Source organism: Hydractinia symbiolongicarpus, chromosome 11 (assembly GCF_029227915.1).
Source record: "Hydractinia symbiolongicarpus strain clone_291-10 chromosome 11, HSymV2.1, whole genome shotgun sequence".
In the NCBI taxonomy this organism is placed as follows: Eukaryota; Metazoa; Cnidaria; class Hydrozoa; order Anthoathecata; family Hydractiniidae; genus Hydractinia; species Hydractinia symbiolongicarpus.
Genome location: NC_079885.1, coordinates 14411040 through 14433612, shown reverse-complemented (window position 1 = coordinate 14433612; position 22573 = coordinate 14411040). Strand labels below are relative to the sequence as shown.

At 40.2% G+C, this 22573-nt stretch overlaps 36 non-coding genes and 4 pseudogenes across 36 annotated transcripts; all 40 read right to left on the bottom strand.

Moving 5' to 3' along the window:
• Positions 1–219: 219 nt before the first annotated feature.
• Positions 220–338, bottom strand: LOC130616039 (5S ribosomal RNA). Its single transcript, XR_008977124.1, has one exon. It is a non-coding gene; the product is annotated as a 5S ribosomal RNA (ribosomal RNA).
• Positions 339–787: 449 nt separating this feature from the next.
• LOC130616038 (5S ribosomal RNA) lies at positions 788–906 on the bottom strand. Its single transcript, XR_008977123.1, has one exon. It is a non-coding gene; the product is annotated as a 5S ribosomal RNA (ribosomal RNA).
• A 450-nt stretch (positions 907–1356) lies between these two features.
• LOC130614942 (5S ribosomal RNA) lies at positions 1357–1475 on the bottom strand. The gene has a single exon (XR_008976032.1). It is a non-coding gene; the product is annotated as a 5S ribosomal RNA (ribosomal RNA).
• Positions 1476–1925: 450 nt separating this feature from the next.
• Positions 1926–2045, bottom strand: LOC130618362 (5S ribosomal RNA). The gene has a single exon (XR_008979436.1). It is a non-coding gene; the product is annotated as a 5S ribosomal RNA (ribosomal RNA).
• A 696-nt stretch (positions 2046–2741) lies between these two features.
• Positions 2742–2860, bottom strand: LOC130617818 (5S ribosomal RNA). Its single transcript, XR_008978895.1, has one exon. It is a non-coding gene; the product is annotated as a 5S ribosomal RNA (ribosomal RNA).
• A 450-nt stretch (positions 2861–3310) lies between these two features.
• On the bottom strand, positions 3311–3429 carry LOC130615676 (5S ribosomal RNA). The gene has a single exon (XR_008976764.1). It is a non-coding gene; the product is annotated as a 5S ribosomal RNA (ribosomal RNA).
• Positions 3430–3879: 450 nt separating this feature from the next.
• On the bottom strand, positions 3880–3999 carry LOC130618615 (5S ribosomal RNA; annotated as a pseudogene).
• Positions 4000–4449: 450 nt separating this feature from the next.
• On the bottom strand, positions 4450–4568 carry LOC130616603 (5S ribosomal RNA). The gene has a single exon (XR_008977684.1). It is a non-coding gene; the product is annotated as a 5S ribosomal RNA (ribosomal RNA).
• A 450-nt stretch (positions 4569–5018) lies between these two features.
• Positions 5019–5137, bottom strand: LOC130617908 (5S ribosomal RNA). Its single transcript, XR_008978984.1, has one exon. It is a non-coding gene; the product is annotated as a 5S ribosomal RNA (ribosomal RNA).
• A 449-nt stretch (positions 5138–5586) lies between these two features.
• Positions 5587–5705, bottom strand: LOC130616037 (5S ribosomal RNA). Its single transcript, XR_008977121.1, has one exon. It is a non-coding gene; the product is annotated as a 5S ribosomal RNA (ribosomal RNA).
• A 450-nt stretch (positions 5706–6155) lies between these two features.
• Positions 6156–6274, bottom strand: LOC130617905 (5S ribosomal RNA). Its single transcript, XR_008978982.1, has one exon. It is a non-coding gene; the product is annotated as a 5S ribosomal RNA (ribosomal RNA).
• A 449-nt stretch (positions 6275–6723) lies between these two features.
• Positions 6724–6842, bottom strand: LOC130616036 (5S ribosomal RNA). Its single transcript, XR_008977120.1, has one exon. It is a non-coding gene; the product is annotated as a 5S ribosomal RNA (ribosomal RNA).
• A 450-nt stretch (positions 6843–7292) lies between these two features.
• On the bottom strand, positions 7293–7411 carry LOC130616602 (5S ribosomal RNA). The gene has a single exon (XR_008977682.1). It is a non-coding gene; the product is annotated as a 5S ribosomal RNA (ribosomal RNA).
• Positions 7412–7861: 450 nt separating this feature from the next.
• LOC130617904 (5S ribosomal RNA) lies at positions 7862–7980 on the bottom strand. Its single transcript, XR_008978980.1, has one exon. It is a non-coding gene; the product is annotated as a 5S ribosomal RNA (ribosomal RNA).
• A 450-nt stretch (positions 7981–8430) lies between these two features.
• Positions 8431–8549, bottom strand: LOC130616600 (5S ribosomal RNA). Its single transcript, XR_008977680.1, has one exon. It is a non-coding gene; the product is annotated as a 5S ribosomal RNA (ribosomal RNA).
• Positions 8550–8999: 450 nt separating this feature from the next.
• Positions 9000–9118, bottom strand: LOC130616599 (5S ribosomal RNA). The gene has a single exon (XR_008977679.1). It is a non-coding gene; the product is annotated as a 5S ribosomal RNA (ribosomal RNA).
• A 449-nt stretch (positions 9119–9567) lies between these two features.
• On the bottom strand, positions 9568–9686 carry LOC130616035 (5S ribosomal RNA). The gene has a single exon (XR_008977119.1). It is a non-coding gene; the product is annotated as a 5S ribosomal RNA (ribosomal RNA).
• Positions 9687–10136: 450 nt separating this feature from the next.
• Positions 10137–10255, bottom strand: LOC130616597 (5S ribosomal RNA). Its single transcript, XR_008977678.1, has one exon. It is a non-coding gene; the product is annotated as a 5S ribosomal RNA (ribosomal RNA).
• Positions 10256–10705: 450 nt separating this feature from the next.
• On the bottom strand, positions 10706–10824 carry LOC130617718 (5S ribosomal RNA). Its single transcript, XR_008978795.1, has one exon. It is a non-coding gene; the product is annotated as a 5S ribosomal RNA (ribosomal RNA).
• Positions 10825–11274: 450 nt separating this feature from the next.
• Positions 11275–11393, bottom strand: LOC130617840 (5S ribosomal RNA). The gene has a single exon (XR_008978917.1). It is a non-coding gene; the product is annotated as a 5S ribosomal RNA (ribosomal RNA).
• A 450-nt stretch (positions 11394–11843) lies between these two features.
• Positions 11844–11962, bottom strand: LOC130615812 (5S ribosomal RNA). Its single transcript, XR_008976898.1, has one exon. It is a non-coding gene; the product is annotated as a 5S ribosomal RNA (ribosomal RNA).
• Positions 11963–12412: 450 nt separating this feature from the next.
• On the bottom strand, positions 12413–12531 carry LOC130617847 (5S ribosomal RNA). Its single transcript, XR_008978923.1, has one exon. It is a non-coding gene; the product is annotated as a 5S ribosomal RNA (ribosomal RNA).
• Positions 12532–12980: 449 nt separating this feature from the next.
• LOC130615970 (5S ribosomal RNA) lies at positions 12981–13099 on the bottom strand. The gene has a single exon (XR_008977055.1). It is a non-coding gene; the product is annotated as a 5S ribosomal RNA (ribosomal RNA).
• A 450-nt stretch (positions 13100–13549) lies between these two features.
• Positions 13550–13668, bottom strand: LOC130617838 (5S ribosomal RNA). The gene has a single exon (XR_008978914.1). It is a non-coding gene; the product is annotated as a 5S ribosomal RNA (ribosomal RNA).
• A 450-nt stretch (positions 13669–14118) lies between these two features.
• LOC130618482 (5S ribosomal RNA) lies at positions 14119–14238 on the bottom strand (annotated as a pseudogene).
• A 450-nt stretch (positions 14239–14688) lies between these two features.
• Positions 14689–14807, bottom strand: LOC130617903 (5S ribosomal RNA). The gene has a single exon (XR_008978979.1). It is a non-coding gene; the product is annotated as a 5S ribosomal RNA (ribosomal RNA).
• A 449-nt stretch (positions 14808–15256) lies between these two features.
• On the bottom strand, positions 15257–15375 carry LOC130616032 (5S ribosomal RNA). Its single transcript, XR_008977117.1, has one exon. It is a non-coding gene; the product is annotated as a 5S ribosomal RNA (ribosomal RNA).
• A 450-nt stretch (positions 15376–15825) lies between these two features.
• Positions 15826–15944, bottom strand: LOC130615799 (5S ribosomal RNA). Its single transcript, XR_008976886.1, has one exon. It is a non-coding gene; the product is annotated as a 5S ribosomal RNA (ribosomal RNA).
• A 450-nt stretch (positions 15945–16394) lies between these two features.
• On the bottom strand, positions 16395–16513 carry LOC130618640 (5S ribosomal RNA; annotated as a pseudogene).
• Positions 16514–16962: 449 nt separating this feature from the next.
• LOC130616031 (5S ribosomal RNA) lies at positions 16963–17081 on the bottom strand. Its single transcript, XR_008977116.1, has one exon. It is a non-coding gene; the product is annotated as a 5S ribosomal RNA (ribosomal RNA).
• Positions 17082–17531: 450 nt separating this feature from the next.
• LOC130615787 (5S ribosomal RNA) lies at positions 17532–17650 on the bottom strand. The gene has a single exon (XR_008976874.1). It is a non-coding gene; the product is annotated as a 5S ribosomal RNA (ribosomal RNA).
• A 450-nt stretch (positions 17651–18100) lies between these two features.
• Positions 18101–18219, bottom strand: LOC130618639 (5S ribosomal RNA; annotated as a pseudogene).
• A 449-nt stretch (positions 18220–18668) lies between these two features.
• LOC130616209 (5S ribosomal RNA) lies at positions 18669–18787 on the bottom strand. Its single transcript, XR_008977293.1, has one exon. It is a non-coding gene; the product is annotated as a 5S ribosomal RNA (ribosomal RNA).
• Positions 18788–19236: 449 nt separating this feature from the next.
• LOC130614940 (5S ribosomal RNA) lies at positions 19237–19355 on the bottom strand. Its single transcript, XR_008976030.1, has one exon. It is a non-coding gene; the product is annotated as a 5S ribosomal RNA (ribosomal RNA).
• A 450-nt stretch (positions 19356–19805) lies between these two features.
• On the bottom strand, positions 19806–19924 carry LOC130614939 (5S ribosomal RNA). Its single transcript, XR_008976029.1, has one exon. It is a non-coding gene; the product is annotated as a 5S ribosomal RNA (ribosomal RNA).
• Positions 19925–20373: 449 nt separating this feature from the next.
• LOC130616500 (5S ribosomal RNA) lies at positions 20374–20492 on the bottom strand. The gene has a single exon (XR_008977581.1). It is a non-coding gene; the product is annotated as a 5S ribosomal RNA (ribosomal RNA).
• Positions 20493–20575: 83 nt separating this feature from the next.
• On the bottom strand, positions 20576–20694 carry LOC130614937 (5S ribosomal RNA). Its single transcript, XR_008976028.1, has one exon. It is a non-coding gene; the product is annotated as a 5S ribosomal RNA (ribosomal RNA).
• A 449-nt stretch (positions 20695–21143) lies between these two features.
• LOC130617248 (5S ribosomal RNA) lies at positions 21144–21262 on the bottom strand. Its single transcript, XR_008978326.1, has one exon. It is a non-coding gene; the product is annotated as a 5S ribosomal RNA (ribosomal RNA).
• Positions 21263–21712: 450 nt separating this feature from the next.
• On the bottom strand, positions 21713–21831 carry LOC130614936 (5S ribosomal RNA). The gene has a single exon (XR_008976027.1). It is a non-coding gene; the product is annotated as a 5S ribosomal RNA (ribosomal RNA).
• A 450-nt stretch (positions 21832–22281) lies between these two features.
• Positions 22282–22400, bottom strand: LOC130615781 (5S ribosomal RNA). Its single transcript, XR_008976867.1, has one exon. It is a non-coding gene; the product is annotated as a 5S ribosomal RNA (ribosomal RNA).
• Between the last annotated feature and the right edge of the window lie 173 nt (positions 22401–22573).

Here is a 22573-nt window from a genome sequence, read left to right as displayed (position 1 = left end):
ACAAAGTTAATTAGCAAAGTAACTACATCGCCATTTTCTTTGTCTGACGCTCTTAATCCATTCATTTGCGACGTGGCGCATTTATTGCAGCAAGATTGTAGCCCTTTTTAAGGGAAAGCAACTTCTAATCATGTCTCTTACTTGATTTACTCAGCGGCTATTGCGTAAAAAAATACGTCACAGTCGTAATGATAAATAATGTAACGTGAAAAAGTCAATAGCCTACGACACCAGGAGTTTCCAGGCGGTCCCCCATCCAAGTACTATCCCGGCCCGACGATGCTTAACTTCCGTGATCGGACGAGAACAGGTGTGTTCATCGTGGTATGGTCGTAGACAAACAAACAGGCAGATATCTACGATTTATTAGCACATTACATCGAAAATGGTTTAAGCTTTAAAGATCATATTTCTTGACTGGTTTATCCGAAATAGGTCGTGTTTATGTGCATTTGAAAGCTCTTTTTAAGCGCTATCCATTATTTACGACAACCATGCGCTTTAAGATTTCCGGTAAAAAATTCCAACGAATGCAATCTAGGCTACTTTCACACTTAATTTTCATATGACAAAGTTAATTAGCAAAGTAACTACATCGCCATTTTCTTTGTCTGACGCTCTTAATCCATTCATTTGCGACGTGGCGCATTTATTGCAGCAAGATTGTACCACTTTTTAAGGGAAAGCAACTTCTAATCATGTCTCTTACTTGATTTACTCAGCGGCTATTGCGTAAAAAAATACGTCACAGTCGTAATGATAAATAATGTAACGTGAAAAAGTCAATAGCCTACGACACCAGGAGTTTCCAGGCGGTCCCCCATCCAAGTACTATCCCGGCCCGACGATGCTTAACTTCCGTGATCGGACGAGAACAGGTGTGTTCATCGTGGTATGGTCGTAGACAAACAAACGGGCAGATATCTTCGATTTATTAGCACATTACATCGAAAATGGTTTAAGCTTTCAAGATCATATTTCTTGACTGGTTTATCCGAAATAGGTCGTGTTTATGTGCATTTGAAAGCTCTTTTTAAGCGCTATCCATTATTTACGACAACCATGCGCTTTAAGATTTCCGGTAAAAAGTTCCAACGAATGCAATCTAGGCTACTTTCAGACTTAATTTTCATATGACAAAGTTAGTTAGCAAACTAAGTACATCGCCATTTTCTTTGTCTGACGCTCGTAATCCATTCATTTGCGACGTGGCGCATTTATTGCAGCACGATTGTAGCCGTTTTGCTGGGAAAGCAACTTCTAATCATGTCTCTTTCTTGATTTACTCAGCGGCTATTGCGTAAAAAAGATACGTCACAGTCGTAATGATAAATAATGTAACGTTAAAAAGTCAATAGCCTACGACACCGGGAGTTCCCAGGCGGTCCCCCATCCAAGTACTATCCCGGCCCGACGATGCTTAACTTCCGTGATCGGACGAGAACAGGTGTGTTCATCGTGGTATGGTCGTAGACAAACATACGGGCAGATATCTACGATTTATTAGCACATTACATCGAAAATGGTTCAAATTTTAAAGATCATAATTCTTGAGTGGGTGATCGGAAATTGTTCGTTTTTATGTGCATTTGAAAGCTCTTTTTAAGCGCTATCGATTCTTTACGACAACCATGCGCTTTAAGATTTCCGGTAAAAAGTTCCAACGAAGGCAATCTAGGTTACTTTCAGACTTAATTTTCATATGACAAAGTTAATTAGCAAAGTAACTACATCGCCATTTTCTTTGTCTGACGCTCTTAATCCATTCATTTGCGACGTGGCGCATTTATTGCAGCACGATTGTAGCCCTTTTTTGGGGAAAGAAACTTCTAATCATGTCCCTTACTTGATTTACTCAGCGGCTATTGCGTAAAAAAGATACGTCACAGTCGTAATGATAAATAATGTAACGTGAAAAAGTCAATAGCCTACGACACCGGGAGATCCCAGGCGGTTCCCCTATCCAAGTACTATCCCGGCCCGACGATGCTTAACTTCCGTGATCGGACGAGAACAGGTGTGTTCATCGTGGTATGGTCGTAGACAAACATACGGGCAGATATCTACGATTTACTAGCACATTACATCGAAAATGGTTCAAATTTTAAAGATCATATTTCTTGACTGGGTGATCGGAAATAGGTCGTGTTTATGTGCATTTGAAAGTTCTTTTTAAGCGCCATCGATTCTTTACGACAATAATGCGCTTTAAGATTTCCGGTAAAAAGTTCCAACAAATGCAATCTACGCTACTTTCAGACTTAATTTTCATATGACAAAGTTAATTAGCAAATTAACTACATCGCCATTTTCTTTGTCTGACGCTCGTAATCCATTCATTTGCGACGTGGTGCATTGATTGCAGCCAGATCGTAGCCGTTTTGAAGGGAAAGAAACTTCTAATCAAGTCGCTTACATGATTTACTCAGCGGCTATTGCGTAAAAAAGATACGTCACAATCGTAATGATAAATAATGTAACGTGAAAAAGTCAATAGCCTACGACACCGGGAGTTCCCAGGCGGTCCCCCATCCCCGTGGTAAGTACATCGCCACTTTCTTTGTCTGACGCTCGTAATCCATTCATTTGCGACGTGGCGCATTTATTGCAGCACGATTGTAGCCGTTTTGCTGGGAAAGCAACTTCTAATCATGTCTCTTTCTTGATTTACTCAGCGGCTATTGCGTAAAAAAGATACGTCACAGTCGTAATGATAAATAATGTAACGTGAAAAAGTCAATAGCCTACGACACCGGGAGTTTCCAGGCGGTCCCCCGTCCAAGTACTATCCCGGCCCGACGATGCTTAACTTCCGTGATCGGACGAGAACAGGTGTGTTCATTGTGGTATGGTCGTAGACAAACAAACGGGCAGATATCTACGATTTATTAGCACATTACATCGAAAATGGTTTAAGATTTAAAGATCATATTTCTTGACTGGTTTATCCGAAATAGGTCGTGTTTATGTGCCTTTGAAAGCTCTTTTTAAGCGCTATCCATTATTTACGACAACCATGCGCTTTAAGATTTCCGGTAAAAAGTTCCAACGAATGCAATCTAGGCTACTTTCAGACTTAATTTTCATATGACAAAGTTAGTTACCAAAGTAAGTACATCGCCACTTTCTTTGTCTGACGCTCGTAATCCATTCATTTGCGACGTGGCGCATTTATTGCAGCACGATTGTAGCCGTTTTGCTGGGAAAGCAACTTCTAATCATGTCTCTTTCTTGATTTACTCAGCGGCTATTGCGTAAAAAAGATACGTCACAGTCGTAATGATAAATAATGTAACGTGAAAAAGTCAATAGCCTACGACACCGGGAGTTCCCAGGCGGTCCCCCATCCAAGTACTATCCCGGCCCGACGATGCTTAACTTCCGTGATCGGATGAGAACAGGTGTGTTCATCGTGGTATGGTCGTAGACAAACAAACGGGGAGATATCTACGATTTATTAGCACATTACATCGAAAATGGTTTTAACTTTAAAGATCATATTTCTTGACTGGATTATCCGAAATAGGTCGTGTTTATGTGCATTTGAAAGCTATTTTTAAGCGCTATCCATTATTTACGACAACCATGCGCTTTAAGATTTCCGGTAAAAAGTTCCAACGAAGGCAATCTAGGTTACTTTCAGACTTAATTTTCATATGACAAAGTTAATTAGCAAAGTAATTACATCGCCATTTTCTTTGTCTGACGCTCTTAATCAATTCATTTGCGACGTGGCGCATTTATTGCAGCACGATTGTAGCCCTTTTTAGGGGAAAGAAACTTCTAATCATGTCCCTTACTTGATTTACTCAGCGGCTATTGCGTAAAAAAGATACGTCACAGTCGTAATGATAAATAATGTAACGTGAAAAAGTCAATAGCCTACGACACCGGGAGATCCCAGGCGGTTCCCCTATCCAAGTACTATCCCGGCCCGACGATGCTTAACTTCCGTGATCGGACAAGAACAGGTGTGTTCATCGTGGTATGGTCGTAGACAAACATACGGGCAGATGTCTACGATTTACTAGCACATTACATCAAAAATGGTTCAAATTTTAAAGATCATATTTCTTGACTGGGTGATCGGAAATAGTTCGTGTTTATGTGCATTTGAAAGCTCTTTTCAAGCGCTATCCATTATTTACGACAACCATGCGCTTTAAGATTTCCGGTAAAAAGTTCCAACGAAGGCAATCTGGGGTACTTTCAGACTTAATTTTCATATGACAAAGTTAATTAGCAAAGTAACTACATCGCCATTTTCTTTGTCTGACGCTCTTAATCCATTCATTTGCGACGTGGTGCATTTATTGCAGCAAGATTGTAGCCCTTTTTAAGGGAAAGCAACTTCTAATCATGTCTCTTACTTGATTTACTCAGCGGCTATTGCGTAAAAAAGATACGTCACAGTCGTAATGATAAATAATGTGACGTGAAAAAGTCAATAGCCTACGACACCGGGAGTTGCCAGGCGGTCCCCCATCCAAGTACTATCCCGGCCCGACGATGCTTAACTTCCGTGATCGGATGAGAACAGGTGTGTTCATCGTGGTATGGTCGTAGACAAACAAACGGGCAGATATCTACGATTTATTAGCACATTACATCGAAAATGGTTTAAACTTTAAAGGTCCTATTTCTTGACTGGATTATCCGAAATAGGTCGTGTTTATGTGCATTTGAAAGCTCTTTTTAAGCGCTATCCATTATTTACGACAACCATGCGCTTTAAGATTTCCGGTAAAAAGTTCCAACGAAGGCAATCTAGGGTACTTTCAGTCTTAATTTTCATATGACAAAGTTAATTAGCAAAGTAACTACATCGCCATTTTCTTTGTCTGACGCTTTTAATCCATTCATTTGCGACGTGGCGCATTTATTGCAGCAATATTTTAGCCCTTTTTAAGGGAAAGCAACTTCTAATCATGTCTCTTACTTGATTTACTCACCGGCTATTGCGTTAAAAAGATACGTCACAGTCGTAATGATAAATAATGTGACGTGAAAAAGTCAATAGCCTACGACACCGGGAGTTGCCAGGCGGTCCCCAATCCAAGTACTATCCCGGCCCGACGATGCTTAACTTCCGTGATCGGATGAGAACAGGTGTGTTCATCGTGGTATGGTCGTAGACAAACAAACGGGCAGATATCTACGATTTATTAGCACATTACATCGAAAATGGTTTAAACTTTAAAGGTCCTATTTCTTGACTGGATTATCCGAAATAGGTCGTGTTTATGTGCATTTGAAAGCTCTTTTTAAGCGCTATCCATTATTTACGACAACCATGCGCTTTAAGATTTCCGGTAAAAAGTTCCAACGAAGGCAATCTAGGGTACTTTCAGTCTTAATTTTCATATGACAAAGTTAATTAGGAAAGTAACTACATCGCCATTTTCTTTGTCTGACGCTCTTAATCCATTCATTTGCGACGTGGCGCATTTATTGCAGCAAGATTGTAGCCCTTTTTAAGGGAAAGCAACTTCTAATCATGTCTCTTACTTGATTTACTCAGCGGCTATTGCGTAAAAAAATAGGTCACAGTCGTAATGATAAATAATGTAACGTGAAAAAGTCAATAGCCTACGACACCAGGAGTTTCCAGGCGGTCCCCCATCCAAGTACTATCCCGGCCCGACGATGCTTAACTTCCGTGATCGGACGAGAACAGGTGTGTTCATCGTGGTATGGTCGTAGACAAACAAACGGGCAGATATCTACGATTTACTAGCACATTACATCGAAAATGGTTCAAATTTTAAAGATCATATTTCTTGACTGGGTGATCGGAAATAGGTCGTGTTTATGTGCATTTGAAAGCTCTTTTTAAGCGCTATCGATTCTTTACGACAATAATGCGCTTTAAGATTTCCGGTAAAAAGTTCCAACGAAGGCAATCTAGGGTACTTTCAGACTTAATTTTCATATGACAAAGTTAATTAGCAAATTAACTACATCGCCATTTTCTTTGTCTGACGCTCTTAATCCATTCATTTGCGACGTGGCGCATTTATTGCAGCAAGATTGTAGCCCTTTTTAAGGGAAAGCAACTTCTAATCATGTCTCTTACTTGATTTACTCACCGGCTATTGCGTTAAAAAGATACGTCACAGTCGTAATGATAAATAATGTGACGTGAAAAAGTCAATAGCCTACGACACCGGGAGTTGCCAGGCGGTCCCCAATCCAAGTACTATCCCGGCCCGACGATGCTTAACTTCCGTGATCGGATGAGAACAGGTGTGTTCATCGTGGTATGGTCGTAGACAAACAAACGGGCAGATATCTACGATTTATTAGCACATTACATCGAAAATGGTTTAAACTTTAAAGGTCCTATTTCTTGACTGGATTATCCGAAATAGGTCGTGTTTATGTGCATTTGAAAGCTCTTTTTAAGCGCTATCCATTATTTACGACAACCATGCGCTTTAAGATTTCCGGTAAAAAGTTCCAACGAAGGCAATCTAGGGTACTTTCAGTCTTAATTTTCATATGACAAAGTTAATTAGGAAAGTAACTACATCGCCATTTTCTTTGTCTGACGCTCTTAATCCATTCATTTGCGACGTGGCGCATTTATTGCAGCAAGATTGTAGCCCTTTTTAAGGGAAAGCAACTTCTAATCATGTCTCTTACTTGATTTACTCAGCGGCTATTGCGTAAAAAAATAGGTCACAGTCGTAATGATAAATAATGTAACGTGAAAAAGTCAATAGCCTACGACACCAGGAGTTTCCAGGCGGTCCCCCATCCAAGTACTATCCCGGCCCGACGATGCTTAACTTCCGTGATCGGACGAGAACAGGTGTGTTCATCGTGGTATGGTCGTAGACAAACAAACGGGCAGATATCTACGATTTACTAGCACATTACATCGAAAATGGTTCAAATTTTAAAGATCATATTTCTTGACTGGGTGATCGGAAATAGGTCGTGTTTATGTGCATTTGAAAGCTCTTTTTAAGCGCTATCGATTCTTTACGACAATAATGCGCTTTAAGATTTCCGGTAAAAAGTTCCAACGAAGGCAATCTAGGGTACTTTCAGACTTAATTTTCATATGACAAAGTTAATTAGCAAATTAACTACATCGCCATTTTCTTTGTCTGACGCTCTTAATCCATTCATTTGCGACGTGGCGCATTTATTGCAGCAAGATTGTAGCCCTTTTTAAGGGAAAGCAACTTCTAATCATGTCTCTTACTTGATTTACTCAGCGGCTATTGCGTAAAAAAGATACGTCACAGTCGTAATGATAAATAATGTGACGTGAAAAAGTCAATAGCCTACGACACCGGGAGTTGCCAGGCGGTCCCCCATCCAAGTACTATCCCGGCCCGACGATGCTTAACTTCCGTGATCGGATGAGAACAGGTGTGTTCATCGTGGTATGGTCGTAGACAAACAAACGGGCAGATATCTACGATTTATTAGCACATTACATCGAAAATGGTTTAAACTTTAAAGGTCCTATTTCTTGACTGGATTATCCGAAATAGGTCGTGTTTATGTGCATTTGAAAGCTCTTTTTAAGCGCTATCCATTATTTACGACAACCATGCGCTTTAAGATTTCCGGTAAAAAGTTCCAACGAAGGCAATCTAGGGTACTTTCAGTCTTAATTTTCATATGACAAAGTTAATTAGGAAAGTAACTACATCGCCATTTTCTTTGTCTGACGCTCTTAATCCATTCATTTGCGACGTGGCGCATTTATTGCAGCAATATTGTAGCCCTTTTTAAGGGAAAGCAACTTCTAATCATGTCTCTTACTTGATTTACTCACCGGCTATTGCGTTAAAAAGATACGTCACAGTCGTAATGATAAATAATGTGACGTGAAAAAGTCAATAGCCTACGACACCGGGAGTTGCCAGGCGGTCCCCAATCCAAGTACTATCCCGGCCCGACGATGCTTAACTTCCGTGATCGGATGAGAACAGGTGTGTTCATCGTGGTATGGTCGTAGACAAACAAACGGGCAGATATCTACGATTTATTAGCACATTACATCGAAAATGGTTTAAACTTTAAAGGTCCTATTTCTTGACTGGATTATCCGAAATAGGTCGTGTTTATGTGCATTTGAAAGCTCTTTTTAAGCGCTATCCATTATTTACGACAACCATGCGCTTTAAGATTTCCGGTAAAAAGTTCCAACGAAGGCAATCTAGGGTACTTTCAGTCTTAATTTTCATATGACAAAGTTAATTAGGAAAGTAACTACATCGCCATTTTCTTTGTCTGACGCTCTTAATCCATTCATTTGCGACGTGGCGCATTTATTGCAGCAAGATTGTAGCCCTTTTTAAGGGAAAGCAACTTCTAATCATGTCTCTTACTTGATTTACTCAGCGGCTATTGCGTAAAAAAGATACGTCACAGTCGTAATGATAAATAATGTGACGTGAAAAAGTCAATAGCCTACGACACCGGGAGTTGCCAGGCGGTCCCCCATCCAAGTACTATCCCGGCCCGACGATGCTTAACTTCCGTGATCGGATGAGAACAGGTGTGTTCATCGTGGTATGGTCGTAGACAAACAAACGGGCAGATATCTACGATTTATTAGCACATTACATCGAAAATGGTTTAAACTTTAAAGGTCCTATTTCTTGACTGGATTATCCGAAATAGGTCGTGTTTATGTGCATTTGAAAGCTCTTTTTAAGCGCTATCCATTATTTACGACAACCATGCGCTTTAAGATTTCCGGTAAAAAGTTCCAACGAAGGCAATCTAGGGTACTTTCAGTCTTAATTTTCATATGACAAAGTTAATTAGGAAAGTAACTACATCGCCATTTTCTTTGTCTGACGCTCTTAATCCATTCATTTGCGACGTGGCGCATTTATTGCAGCAAGATTGTAGCCCTTTTTAAGGGAAAGCAACTTCTAATCATGTCTCTTACTTGATTTACTCAGCGGCTATTGCGTAAAAAAGATACGTCACAGTCGTAATGATAAATAATGTGACGTGAAAAAGTCAATAGCCTACGACACCGGGAGTTGCCAGGCGGTCCCCCATCCAAGTACTATCCCGGCCCGACGATGCTTAACTTCCGTGATCGGATGAGAACAGGTGTGTTCATCGTGGTATGGTCGTAGACAAACAAACGGGCAGATATCTACGATTTATTAGCAAATTACATCGAAAATGGTTTAAATTTTAAAGGTCCTATTTCTTGACTGGATTATCCGAAATAGGTCGTGTTTATGTGCATTTGAAAGCTCTTTTTAAGCGCTATCCATTATTTACGACAACCATGCGCTTTAAGATTTCCGGTAAAAAGTTCCAACGAAGGCAATCTAGGGTACTTTCAGTCTTAATTTTCATATGACAAAGTTAATTAGGAAAGTAACTACATCGCCATTTTCTTTGTCTGACGCTCTTAATCCATTCATTTGCGACGTGGCGCATTTATTGCAGCAAGATTGTAGCCCTTTTTAAGGGAAAGCAACTTCTAATCATGTCTCTTACTTGATTTACTCAGCGGCTATTGCGTAAAAAAATAGGTCACAGTCGTAATGATAAATAATGTAACGTGAAAAAGTCAATAGCCTACGACACCAGGAGTTTCCAGGCGGTCCCCCATCCAAGTACTATCCCGGCCCGACGATGCTTAACTTCCGTGATCGGACGAGAACAGGTGTGTTCATCGTGGTATGGTCGTAGACAAACAAACGGGCAGATATCTACGATTTACTAGCACATTACATCGAAAATGGTTCAAATTTTAAAGATCATATTTCTTGACTGGGTGATCGGAAATAGGTCGTGTTTATGTGCATTTGAAAGTTCTTTTTAAGCGCTATCGATTCTTTACGACAATAATGCGCTTTAAGATTTCCGGTAAAAAGTTCCAACGAAGGCAATCTAGGGTACTTTCAGACTTAATTTTCATATGACAAAGTTAATTAGCAAATTAACTACATCGCCATTTTCTTTGTCTGACGCTCTTAATCCATTCATTTGCGACGTGGCGCATTTGTTGCAGCAAGATTGTAGCCCTTTTTAAGGGAAAGCAACTTCTAATCATGTCTCTTACTTGATTTACTCAGCGGCTATTGCGTAAAAAAGATACGTCACAGTCGTAATGATAAATAATGTGACGTGAAAAAGTCAATAGCCTACGACACCGGGAGTTGCCAGGCGGTCCCCCATCCAAGTACTATCCCGGCCCGACGATGCTTAACTTCCGTGATCGGATGAGAACAGGTGTGTTCATCGTGGTATGGTCGTAGACAAACAAACGGGCAGATATCTACGATTTATTAGCACATTACATCGAAAATGGTTTAAACTTTAAAGGTCCTATTTCTTGACTGGATTATCCGAAATAGGTCGTGTTTATGTGCATTTGAAAGCTCTTTTTAAGCGCTATCCATTATTTACGACAACCATGCGCTTTAAGATTTCCGGTAAAAAGTTCCAACGAAGGCAATCTAGGGTACTTTCAGTCTTAATTTTCATATGACAAAGTTAATTAGGAAAGTAACTACATCGCCATTTTCTTTGTCTGACGCTCTTAATCCATTCATTTGCGACGTGGCGCATTTGTTGCAGCAAGATTGTAGCCCTTTTTAAGGGAAAGCAACTTCTAATCATGTCTCTTACTTGATTTACTCAGCGGCTATTGCGTAAAAAAGATACGTCACAGTCGTAATGATAAATAATGTGACGTGAAAAAGTCAATAGCCTACGACACCGGGAGTTGCCAGGCGGTCCCCCATCCAAGTACTATCCCGGCCCGACGATGCTTAACTTCCGTGATCGGATGAGAACAGGTGTGTTCATCGTGGTATGGTTGTAGACAAACAAACGGTCAGATATCTACGATTTATTAGAACATTACATCGAAAATGGTTTAAGCTTTAAAGATCATATTTCTTGACTGGCTTATCCGAAATAGGTCGTGTTTATGTGCATTTGAAAGCTCATTTTAAGCGCTATCCATTATTTACGACAACCATGCGCTTTAAGATTTCCGGTAAAAAGTTCCAACGAATGCAATCTAGGCTACTTGCAGACTTAATTTTCATATGACAAAGTTAGTTAGCAAACTAAGTACATCGCCATTTTCTTTGTCTGACGCTCGTAATCCATTCATTTGCGACGTGGCGCATTTATTGCAGCACGATTGTAGCCGTTTTGCTGGGAAAGCAACTTCTAATCATGTCTCTTTCTTGATTTACTCAGCGGCTATTGCGTAAAAAAGATACGTCACAGTCGTAATGATAAATAATGTAACGTGAAAAAGTCAATAGCCTACGACACTGGGAGTTCCCAGGCGGTCCCCAATCCAAGTACTATCCCGGCCCGACGATGCTTAACTTCCGTGATCGGACGAGAACAGGTGTGTTCATCGTGGTATGGTCGTAGACAAACATACGGGCAGATATCTACGATTTATTAGCACATTACATCGAAAATGGTTCAAATTTTAAAGATCATAATTCTTGACTGGGTGATCGGAAATAGTTCGTTTTTATGTGCATTTGAAAGCTCTTTTTAAGCGCTATCGATTCTTTACGACAACCATGCGCTTTAAGATTTCCGGTAAAAAGTTCCAACGAAGGCAATCTAGGTTACTTTCAGACTTAATTTTCATATGACAAAGTTAATTAGCAAAGTAACTACATCGCCATTTTCTTTGTCTGACGCTCTTAATCCATTCATTTGCGACGTGGCGCATTTATTGCAGCACGATTGTAGCCTTTTTTAGGGGAAAGAAACTTCTAATCAAGTCGCTTACATGATTTACTCAGCGGCTATTGCGTAAAAAAGATACGTCACAATCGTAATGATAAATAATGTAACGTGAAAAAGTCAATAGCCTACGACACCGGGAGTTCCCAGGCGGTCCCCCATCCAAGTACTATCCCGGCCCAACGATGCTTAACTTCCGTGATCGGACGAGAACAGGTGTGTTCATCGTGGTATGGTCGTAGACAAACATACGGGTAGATATCTACGATTTATTAGCACATTACATCGAAAATGGTTCAAATTTTGAAGATCATAATTCTTGACTGGGTGATCGGAAATAGTTCGTGTTTATGTGCATTTGAAAGCTCTTTTCAAGCGCTATCCATTATTTACGACAACCATGCGCTTTAAGATTTCCGGTAAAAAGTTCCAACGAAGGCAATCTGGGGTACTTTCAGACTTAATTTTCATATGACAAAGTTAATTAGCAAAGTAACTACATCGCCATTTTCTTTGTCTGACGCTCTTAATCCATTCATTTGCGACGTGGCGCATTTATTGCAGCAATATTGTAGCCCTTTTTAAGGGAAAGCAACTTCTAATCATGTCTCTTACTTGATTTACTAAGCGGCTATTGCGTAAAAAAGATACGTCACAGTCGTAATGATAAATAATGTGACGTGAAAAAGTCAATAGCCTACGACACCGGGAGTTGCCAGGCGGTCCCCCATCCAAGTACTATCCCGGCACGACGATGCTTAACTTCCGTGATCGGATGAGAACAGGTGTGTTCATCGTGGTATGGTCGTAGACAAACAAACGGGCAGATATCTACGATTTATTAGCACATTACATCGAAAATGGTTTAAACTTTAAAGGTCCTATTTCTTGACTGGATTATCCGAAATAGGTCGTGTTTATGTGCATTTGAAAGCTCTTTTTAAGCGCTATCCATTATTTACGACAACCATGCGCTTTAAGATTTCCGGTAAAAATTTCCAACGAAGGCAATCTAGGGTACTTTCAGTCTTAATTTTCATATGACAAAGTTAATTAGGAAAGTAACTACATCGCCATTTTCTTTGTCTGACGCTCTTAATCCATTCATTTGCGACGTAGCGCATTTATTGCACCAAGATTGTAGCCCTTTTTAAGGGAAAGCAACTTCTAATCATGTCTCTTACTTGATTTACTCAGCGGCTATTGCGTAAAAAAATAGGTCACAGTCGTAATGATAAATAATGTAACGTGAAAAAGTCAATAGCCTACGACACCAGGAGTTTCCAGGTGGTCCCCCATCCAAGTACTATCCCGGCCCGACGATGCTTAACTTCCGTGATCGGACGAGAACAGGTGTGTTCATCGTGGTATGGTCGTAGACAAACAAACGGTCAGATATCTACGATTTATTAGAACATTACATCGAAAATGGTTTAAGCTTTAAAGATCATATTTCTTGACTGGTTTATCCGAAATAGGTCGTGTTTATGTGCATTTGAAAGCTCATTTTAAGCGCTATCCATTATTTACGACAACCATGCGCTTTAAGATTTCCGGTAAAAAGTTCCAACAAATGCAATCTAGGCTACTTGCAGACTTAATTTTCATATGACAAAGTTAGTTAGCAAACTAAGTACATCGCCATTTTCTTTGTCTGACGCTCGTAATCCATTCATTTGCGACGTGGCGCATTTATTGCAGCACGATTGTAGCCGTTTTGCTGGGAAAGCAACTTCTAATCATGTCTCTTTCTTGATTTACTCAGCGGCTATTGCGTAAAAAAGATACGTCACAGTCGTAATGATAAATAATGTAACGTGAAAAAGTCAATAGCCTACGACACTGGGAGTTCCCAGGCGGTCCCCAATCCAAGTACTATCCCGGCCCGACGATGCTTAACTTCCGTGATCGGACGAGAACAGGTGTGTTCATCGTGGTATGGTCGTAGACAAACATACGGGCAGATATCTACGATTTATTAGCACATTACATCGAAAATGGTTCAAATTTTAAAGATCATAATTCTTGACTGGGTGATCGGAAATAGTTCGTTTTTATGTGCATTTGAAAGCTCTTTTTAAGCGCTATCGATTCTTTACGACAACCATGCGCTTTAAGATTTCCGGTAAAAAGTTCCAACGAATGCAATCTAGGTTACTTTCAGACTTAATTTTGATATGACAAAGTTAATTAGCAAAGTAACTACATCGCCATTTTCTTTGTCTGACGCTCTTAATCCATTCATTTGCGACGTGGCGCATTTATTGCAGCACGATTGTAGCCTTTTTTAGGGGAAAGAAACTTCTAATCATGTCCCTTACTTGATTTAATCAGCGGCTATTGCGTAAAAAAGATACGTCACAGTCGTAATGATAAATAATGTAACGTGAAAAAGTCAATAGACTACGACACCGGGAGATCTCAGGCGGTTCCCCTATCCAAGTACTATCCCGGCCCGACGATGCTTAACTTCCGTGATCGGACGAGAACAGGTGTGTTCATCGTGGTATGGTCGTAGACAAACATACGGGCAGATATCTACGATTTACTAGCACATTACATCGAAAATGGTTCAAATTTTAAAGATCATATTTCTTGACTGGGTGATCGGAAATAGGTCGTGTTTATGTGCATTTGAAAGCTCTTTTTAAGCGCTATCGATTCTTTACGACAATAATGCGCTTTAAGATTTCCGGTAAAAAGTTCCAACGAAGGCAATCTGGGGTACTTTCAGACTTAATTTTCATATGACAAAGTTAATTAGCAAAGTAACTACATCGCCATTTTCTTTGTCTGACGCTCTTAATCCATTCATTTGCGACGTGGCGCATTTATTGCAGCAATATTGTAGCCCTTTTTAAGGCAAAGCAACTTCTAATCATGTCTCTTACTTGATTTACTCACCGGCTATTGCGTAAAAAAGATACGTCACAGTCGTAATGATAAATAATGTGACGTGAAAAAGTCAATAGCCTACGACACCGGGAGTTGCCAGGCGGTCCCCAATCCAAGTACTATCCCGGCCCGACGATGCTTAACTTCCGTGATCGGATGAGAACAGGTGTGTTCATCGTGGTATGGTCGTAGACAAACAAATGGGCAGATATCTACGATTTATTAGCACATTACATCGAAAATGGTTTAAACTTTAAAGGTCCTATTTCTTGACTGGATTATCCGAAATAGGTCGTGTTTATGTGCATTTGAAAGCTCTTTTTAAGCGCTATCCATTATTTACGACAACCATGCGCTTTAAGATTTCCGGTAAAAAGTTCCAACGAAGGCAATCTAGGGTACTTTCAGTCTTAATTTTCATATGACAAAGTTAATTAGGAAAGTAACTACATCGCCATTTTCTTTGTCTGACGCTCTTAATCCATTCATTTGCGACGTGGCGCATTTATTGCAGCAAGATTGTAGCCCTTTTTAAGGGAAAGCAACTTCTAATCATGTCTCTTACTTGATTTACTCAGCGGCTATTGCGTAAAAAAATAGGTCACAGTCGTAATGATAAATAATGTAACGTGAAAAAGTCAATAGCCTACGACACCAGGAGTTTCCAGGCGGTCCCCCATCCAAGTACTATCCCGGCCCGACGATGCTTAACTTCCGTGATCGGACGAGAACAGGTGTGTTCATCGTGGTATGGTCGTAGACAAACAAACGGGCAGATATCTACGATTTACTAGCACATTACATCGAAAATGGTTCAAATTTTAAAGATCATATTTCTTGACTGGGTGATCGGAAATAGGTCGTGTTTATGTGCATTTAAAAGCTCTTTTTAAGCGCTATCGATTCTTTACGACAATAATGCGCTTTAAGATTTCCGGTAAAAAGTTCCAACGAAGGCAATCTAGGGTACTTTCAGACTTAATTTTCATATGACAAAGTTAATTAGCAAATTAACTACATCGCCATTTTCTTTGTCTGACGCTCGTAATCCATTCATTTGCGACTTGGCGCATTAATTGCAGCCAGATCGTAGCCGTTTTGAAGGGAAAGAAACTTCTAATCAAGTCGCTTACATGATTTACTCAGCGGCTATTGCGTAAAAAAGATACGTCACAATCGTAATGATAAATAATGTAACGTGAAAAAGTCAATAGCCTACGACACCGGGAGTTCCCAGGCGGTCCCCCATCCAAGTACTATCCCGGCCCAACGATGCTTAACTTCCGTGATCGGACGAGAACAGGTGTGTTCATCGTGGTATGGTCGTAGACAAACATACGGGTAGATATCTACGATTTATTAGCACATTACATCGAAAATAGTTCAAATTTTGAAGATCATAATTCTTGACTGGGTGATCGGAAATAGTTCGTGTTTATGTGCATTTGAAAGCTCTTTTCAAGCGCTATCCATTATTTACGACAACCATGCGCTTTAAGATTTCCGGTAAAAAGTTCCAACGAAGGCAATCTAGGGTACTTTCAGACTTAATTTTCATATGACAAAGTTAATTAGCAAAGTAACTACATCGCCATTTTCTTTGTCTGACGCTCTTAATCCATTCATTTGCGACGTGGCGCATTTATTGCAGCAATATTGTAGCCCTTTTTAAGGGAAAGCAACTTCTAATCATGTCTCTTACTTGATTTACTCACCGGCTATTGCGTAAAAAAGATACGTCACAGTCGTAATGATAAATAATGTGACGTGAAAAAGTCAATAGCCTACGACACCGGGAGTTGCCAGGCGGTCCCCAATCCAAGTACTATCCCGTCCCGACGATGCTTAACTTCCGTGATCGGATGAGAACAGGTGTGTTCATTGTGGTATGGTCGTAGACAAACAAACGGGCAGATATCTACGATTTATTAGCACATTACATCGAAAATGGTTTAAACTTTAAAGGTCCTATTTCTTGACTGGATTATCCGAAATAGGTCGTGTTTATGTGCATTTGAAAGCTCTTTTTAAGCGCTATCCATTATTTACGACAACCATGCGCTTTAAGATTTCCGGTAAAAAGTTCCAACGAAGGCAATCTAGGGTACTTTCAGTCTTAATTTTCATATGACAAAGTTAATTAGGAAAGTAACTACATCGCCATTTTCTTTGTCTGACGCTCTTAATCCATTCATTTGCGACGTGGCGCATTTATTGCAGCAAGATTGTAGCCCTTTTTAAGGGAAAGCAACTTCTAATCATGTCTCTTACTTGATTTACTCAGCGGCTATTGCGTAAAAAAATAGGTCACAGTCGTAATGATAAATAATGTAACGTGAAAAAGTCAATAGCCTACGACACCAGGAGTTTCCAGGCGGTCCCCCATCCAAGTACTATCCCGGCCCGACGATGCTTAACTTCCGTGATCGGACGAGAACAGGTGTGTTCATCGTGGTATGGTCGTAGACAAACAAACGGGCAGATATCTACGATTTACTAGCACATTACATCGAAAATGGTTCAAATTTTAAAGATCATATTTCTTGACTGGGTGATCGGAAATAGGTCGTGTTTATGTGCATTTGAAAGCTCTTTTTAAGCGCTATCGATTCTTTACGACAATAATGCGCTTTAAGATTTCCGGTAAAAAGTTCCAACGAAGGCAATCTAGGGTACTTTCAGACTTAATTTTCATATGACAAAGTTAATTAGCAAATTAACTACATCGCCATTTTCTTTGTCTGACGCTCGTAATCCATTCATTTGCGACTTGGCGCATTAATTGCAGCCAGATCGTAGCCGTTTTGAAGGGAAAGAAACTTCTAATCAAGTCGCTTACATGATTTACTCAGCGGCTATTGCGTAAAAAAGATACGTCACAATCGTAATGATAAATAATGTAACGTGAAAAAGTCAATAGCCTACGACACCGGGAGTTCCCAGGCGGTCCCCCATCCAAGTACTATCCCGGCCCAACGATGCTTAACTTCCGTGATCGGACGAGAACAGGTGTGTTCATCGTGGTATGGTCGTAGACAAACATACGGGTAGATATCTACGATTTATTAGCACATTACATCGAAAATAGTTCAAATTTTGAAGATCATAATTCTTGACTGGGTGATCGGAAATAGTTCGTGTTTATGTGCATTTGAAAGCTCTTTTCAAGCGCTATCCATTATTTACGACAACCATGCGCTTTAAGATTTCCGGTAAAAAGTTCCAACGAAGGCAATCTAGGGTACTTTCAGACTTAATTTTCATATGACAAAGTTAATTAGCAAAGTAACTACATCGCCATTTTCTTTGTCTGACGCTCTTAATCCATTCATTTGCGACGTGGCGCATTTATTGCAGCAATATTGTAGCCCTTTTTAAGGGAAAGCAACTTCTAATCATGTCTCTTACTTGATTTACTCACCGGCTATTGCGTAAAAAAGATACGTCACAGTCGTAATGATAAATAATGTGACGTGAAAAAGTCAATAGCCTACGACACCGGGAGTTGCCAGGCGGTCCCCAATCCAAGTACTATCCCGTCCCGACGATGCTTAACTTCCGTGATCGGATGAGAACAGGTGTGTTCATTGTGGTATGGTCGTAGACAAACAAACGGGCAGATATCTACGATTTATTAGCACATTACATCGAAAATGGTTTAAACTTTAAAGGTCCTATTTCTTGACTGGATTATCCGAAATAGGTCGTGTTTATGTGCATTTGAAAGCTCTTTTTAAGCGCTATCCATTATTTACGACAATCATGCGCTTTAAGATTTCCGGTAAAAAGTTCCAACGAAGGCAATCTAGGGTACTTTCAGTCTTAATTTTCATATGACAAAGTTAATTAGGAAAGTAACTACATCGCCATTTTCTTTGTCTGACGCTCTTAATCCATTCATTTGCGACGTGGCGCATTTATTGCAGCAAGATTGTAGCCCTTTTTAAGGGAAAGCAACTTCTAATCATGTCTCTTACTTGATTTACTCAGCAGCTATTGCGTAAAAAAATAGGTCACAGTCGTAATGATAAATAATGTAACGTGAAAAAGTCAATAGCCTACGACACCAGGAGTTTCCAGGCGGTCCCCCATCCAAGTACTATCCCGGCCCGACGATGCTTAACTTCCGTGATCAGACGAGAACAGGTGTGTTCATCGTGGTATGGTCGTAGACAAACAAACGGGCAGATATCTACGATTATTAGCACATTACATCGAAAATGGTTTAAGCTTTAAAGATCATATTTCTTGACTGGTTTATCCGAAATAGGTCGTGTTTATGTGCATTTGAAAGCTCATTTTAAGCGCTATCCATTATTTACGACAACCATGCGCTTTAAGATTTCCGGTAAAAAGTTCCAACGAATGCAATCTACGCTACTTTCAGACTTAATTTTCATATGACAAAGTTAGTGAGCAAACTAAGTACATCGCCATTTTCTTTGTCTGACGCTCGTAATCCATTCATTTGCGACGTGGCGCATTTATTGCAGCACGATTGTAGCCGTTTTGCTGGGAAAGCAACTTCTAATCATGTCTCTTTCTTGATTTACTCAGCGGCTATTGCGTAAAAAAGATACGTCACAGTCGTAATGATAAATAATGTAACGTGAAAAAGTCAATAGCCTACGACACCGGGAGTTCCCAGGCGGTCCCCCATCCAAGTACTATCCCGGCCCGACGATGCTTAACTTCCGTGATCGGACGAGAACAGGTGTGTTCATCGTGGTATGGTCGTAGACAAACATACGGGCAGATATCTACGATTTATTAGCACATTACATCGAAAATGGTTCAAATTTTAAAGATCATAATTCTTGACTGGGTGATCGGAAATAGTTCGTTTTTATGTGCATTTGAAAGCTCTTTTTAAGCGCTATCGATTCTTTACGACAATAATGCGCTTTAAGATTTCCGGTAAAAAGTTCCAACGAAGGCAATTTAGGGTACTTTCAGACTTAATTTTCATATGACAAAGTTAGTTAGCAAAGTAAGTACATCGCCATTTACTTTGTCTGACGCTTGTAATCCATTCATTTGCGACGTGGCGAATTTATTGCAGCAAGATTGTATGTTTTTTTAAGGGAAAAAAACTTCTAATCATGTCTCTTACTTGATTTACTCAGCGGCTATTGCGTAAAAAAGATACGTCACAGTCGTAATGATAAATAATGTAACGTGAAAAAGTCAATAGCCTACGACACCGGGAGTTCCCAGGCGGTCCCCCATCCAAGTACTATCCCGGCCCGACGATGCTTAACTTCCGTGATCGGACGAGAACAGGTGTGTTCATCGTGGTATGGTCGTAGACAAACATAGGGGTAGATATCTACGATTTATTAGCACATTACATCGAAAATGGTTCAAATTTTAAAGATCATAATTCTTGACTGGGTGATCGGAAATAGTTCGTGTTTATGTGCATTTGAAAGCTCTTTTCAAGTGCTATCCATTATTTACGACAACCATGCGCTTTAAGATTTCCGGTAAAAAGTTCCAACGAAGGCAAACTGGGGTACTTTCAGACTTAATTTTCATATGACAAAGTTAATTAGCAAAGTAACTACATCGCCATTTTCTTTGTCTGACGCTCTTAATCCATTCATTTGCGACGTGGTGCATTTATTGCAGCGAGATTGTAGCCCTTTTTAAGGGAAAGCAACTTCTAATCATGTCTCTTACTTGATTTACTCAGCGGCTATTGCGTAAAAAAATATGTCACAGTCGTAATGATAAATAATGTAACGTGAAAAAGTCAATAGCCTACGACACCAGGAGTTTCCAGGCGGTCCCCCATCCAAGTACTATCCCGGCCCGACGATGCTTAACTTCCGTGCTCGGACGAGAACAGGTGTGTTCATCGTGGTATGGTCGTAGACAAACAAACGGGCAGATATCTGCGATTTATTAGCACATTACATCGAAAATGGTTTAAGCTTTAAAGATCATATTTCTTGTCAATAGCCTACGACACCGGGAGTTCCCAGGCGGTCCCCCATCCAAGTACTATCCCGGCCCGACGATGCTTAACTTCCGTGATCGGACGAGAACAGGTGTGTTCATCGTGGTATGGTCGTAGACAAACATAGGGGTAGATATCTACGATTTATTAGCACATTACATCGAAAATGGTTCAAATTTTAAAGATCATAATTCTTGACTGGGTCATCGGAAATAGTTCGTGTTTATGTGCATTTGAAAGCTCTTTTCAAGCGCTATCCATTATTTACGACAACTATGCGCTTTAAGATTTCCGGTAAAAAGTTCCAACGAAGGCAATCTGGGGTACTTTCAGACTTAATTTTCATATGACAAAGTTAATTAGCAAAGTAACTACATCGCCATTTTCTTTGTCTGACGCTCTTAATCCATTCATTTGCGACGTGGCGCATTTATTGCAGCAAGATTGTAGCCCTTTTTAAGGGAAAGCAACTTCTAATCATGTCTCTTACTTGATTTACTCAGCGGCTATTGCGTAAAAAAATATGTCACAGTCGTAATGATAAATAATGTAACGGGAAAAAGTCAATAGCCTACGACACCAAGAGTTTCCAGGCGGTCCCCCATCCAAGTACTATCCCGGCCCGACGATGCTTAACTTCCGTGCTCGGACGAGAACAGGTGTGTTCATCGTGGTATGGTCGTAGACAAACAAACGGGCAGATATCTACGATTTATTAGCACATTACATCGAAAATGGTTTAAGCTTTAAAGATCATATTTCTTGACTGGTTTATCCGAAATAGGTCGTGTTTATGTGCATTTGAAAGCTCTTTTTAAGCGCTATCCATTTTTTACGACAACCATGCGCTTTAAGATTTCCGGTAAAAAGTTCCAACGAATGCAATCTAGGGTACTTTCAGACTTAATTTTCATATGACAAAGTTAGTTAGCAAACTAAGTACATCGCCATTTTCTTTGTCTGACGCTCGTAATCCATTCATTTGCGACGTGGCGCATTTATTGCAGCACGATTGTAGCCGTTTTGCTGGGAAAGCAACTTTTAATCATGTCTCTTTCTTGATTTACTCAGCGGCTATTGCGTAAAAAAGATACGTCACAGTCGTAATGATTAATAATGTAACGTGAAAAAGTCAATAGCCTACGACACCGGGAGTTCCCAGGCGGTCCCCCATCCAAGTACTATCCCGGCCCGACGATGCTTAACTTCCGTGATCGGACGAGAACAGGTGTGTTCATCGTGGTATGGTCGTAGACAAACATACGGGCAGATATCTACGATTTATTAGCACATTACATCGAAAATGGTTCAAATTTTAAAGATCATAATTCTTGACTGGGTGATCGGAAATAGTTCGTCTTTATGTGCATTTGAAAGCTCTTTTTAAGCGCTATCGGTTTTTTACGACAATAATGCGCTTTAAGATTTCCGGTAAAAAGTTCCAACGAAGGCAATTTAGGGTACTGTCAGACTTAATTTTCATATGACAAAGTTAGTTAGCAAAGTAAGTACATCGCCATTTACTTTGTCTGACGCTCGTAATCCATTCATTTGCGACGTGGCGAATTTATTGCAGCAAGATTGTAGCCCTTTTTAAGGGAAAGAAACTTCTAATCATGTCTCTTACTTGATTTACTCAGCGGCTATTGCGTAAAAAAGATACGTCACAGTCGTAATGATAAATAATGTAACGTGAAAAAGTCAATAGCCTACGACACCGGGAGTTCCCAGGCGGTTCCCCATCCAAGTACTATCCCGGCCCGACGATGCTTAACTTCCGTGATCGGACGAGAACAGGTGTGTTCATCGTGGTATGGTCGTAGACAAACAAACGGGCAGATATCTACGATTTATTAGCACATTACATCGAAAATGGTTCCAATTTTAAAGATCATATTTCTTGACTGGGTGATCGGAAATAGGTCGTGTTTATGTGCATTTGAAAGCTCTTTTTAAGCGCTATCGATTCTTTACGACAATAATGCGCTTTAAGATTTC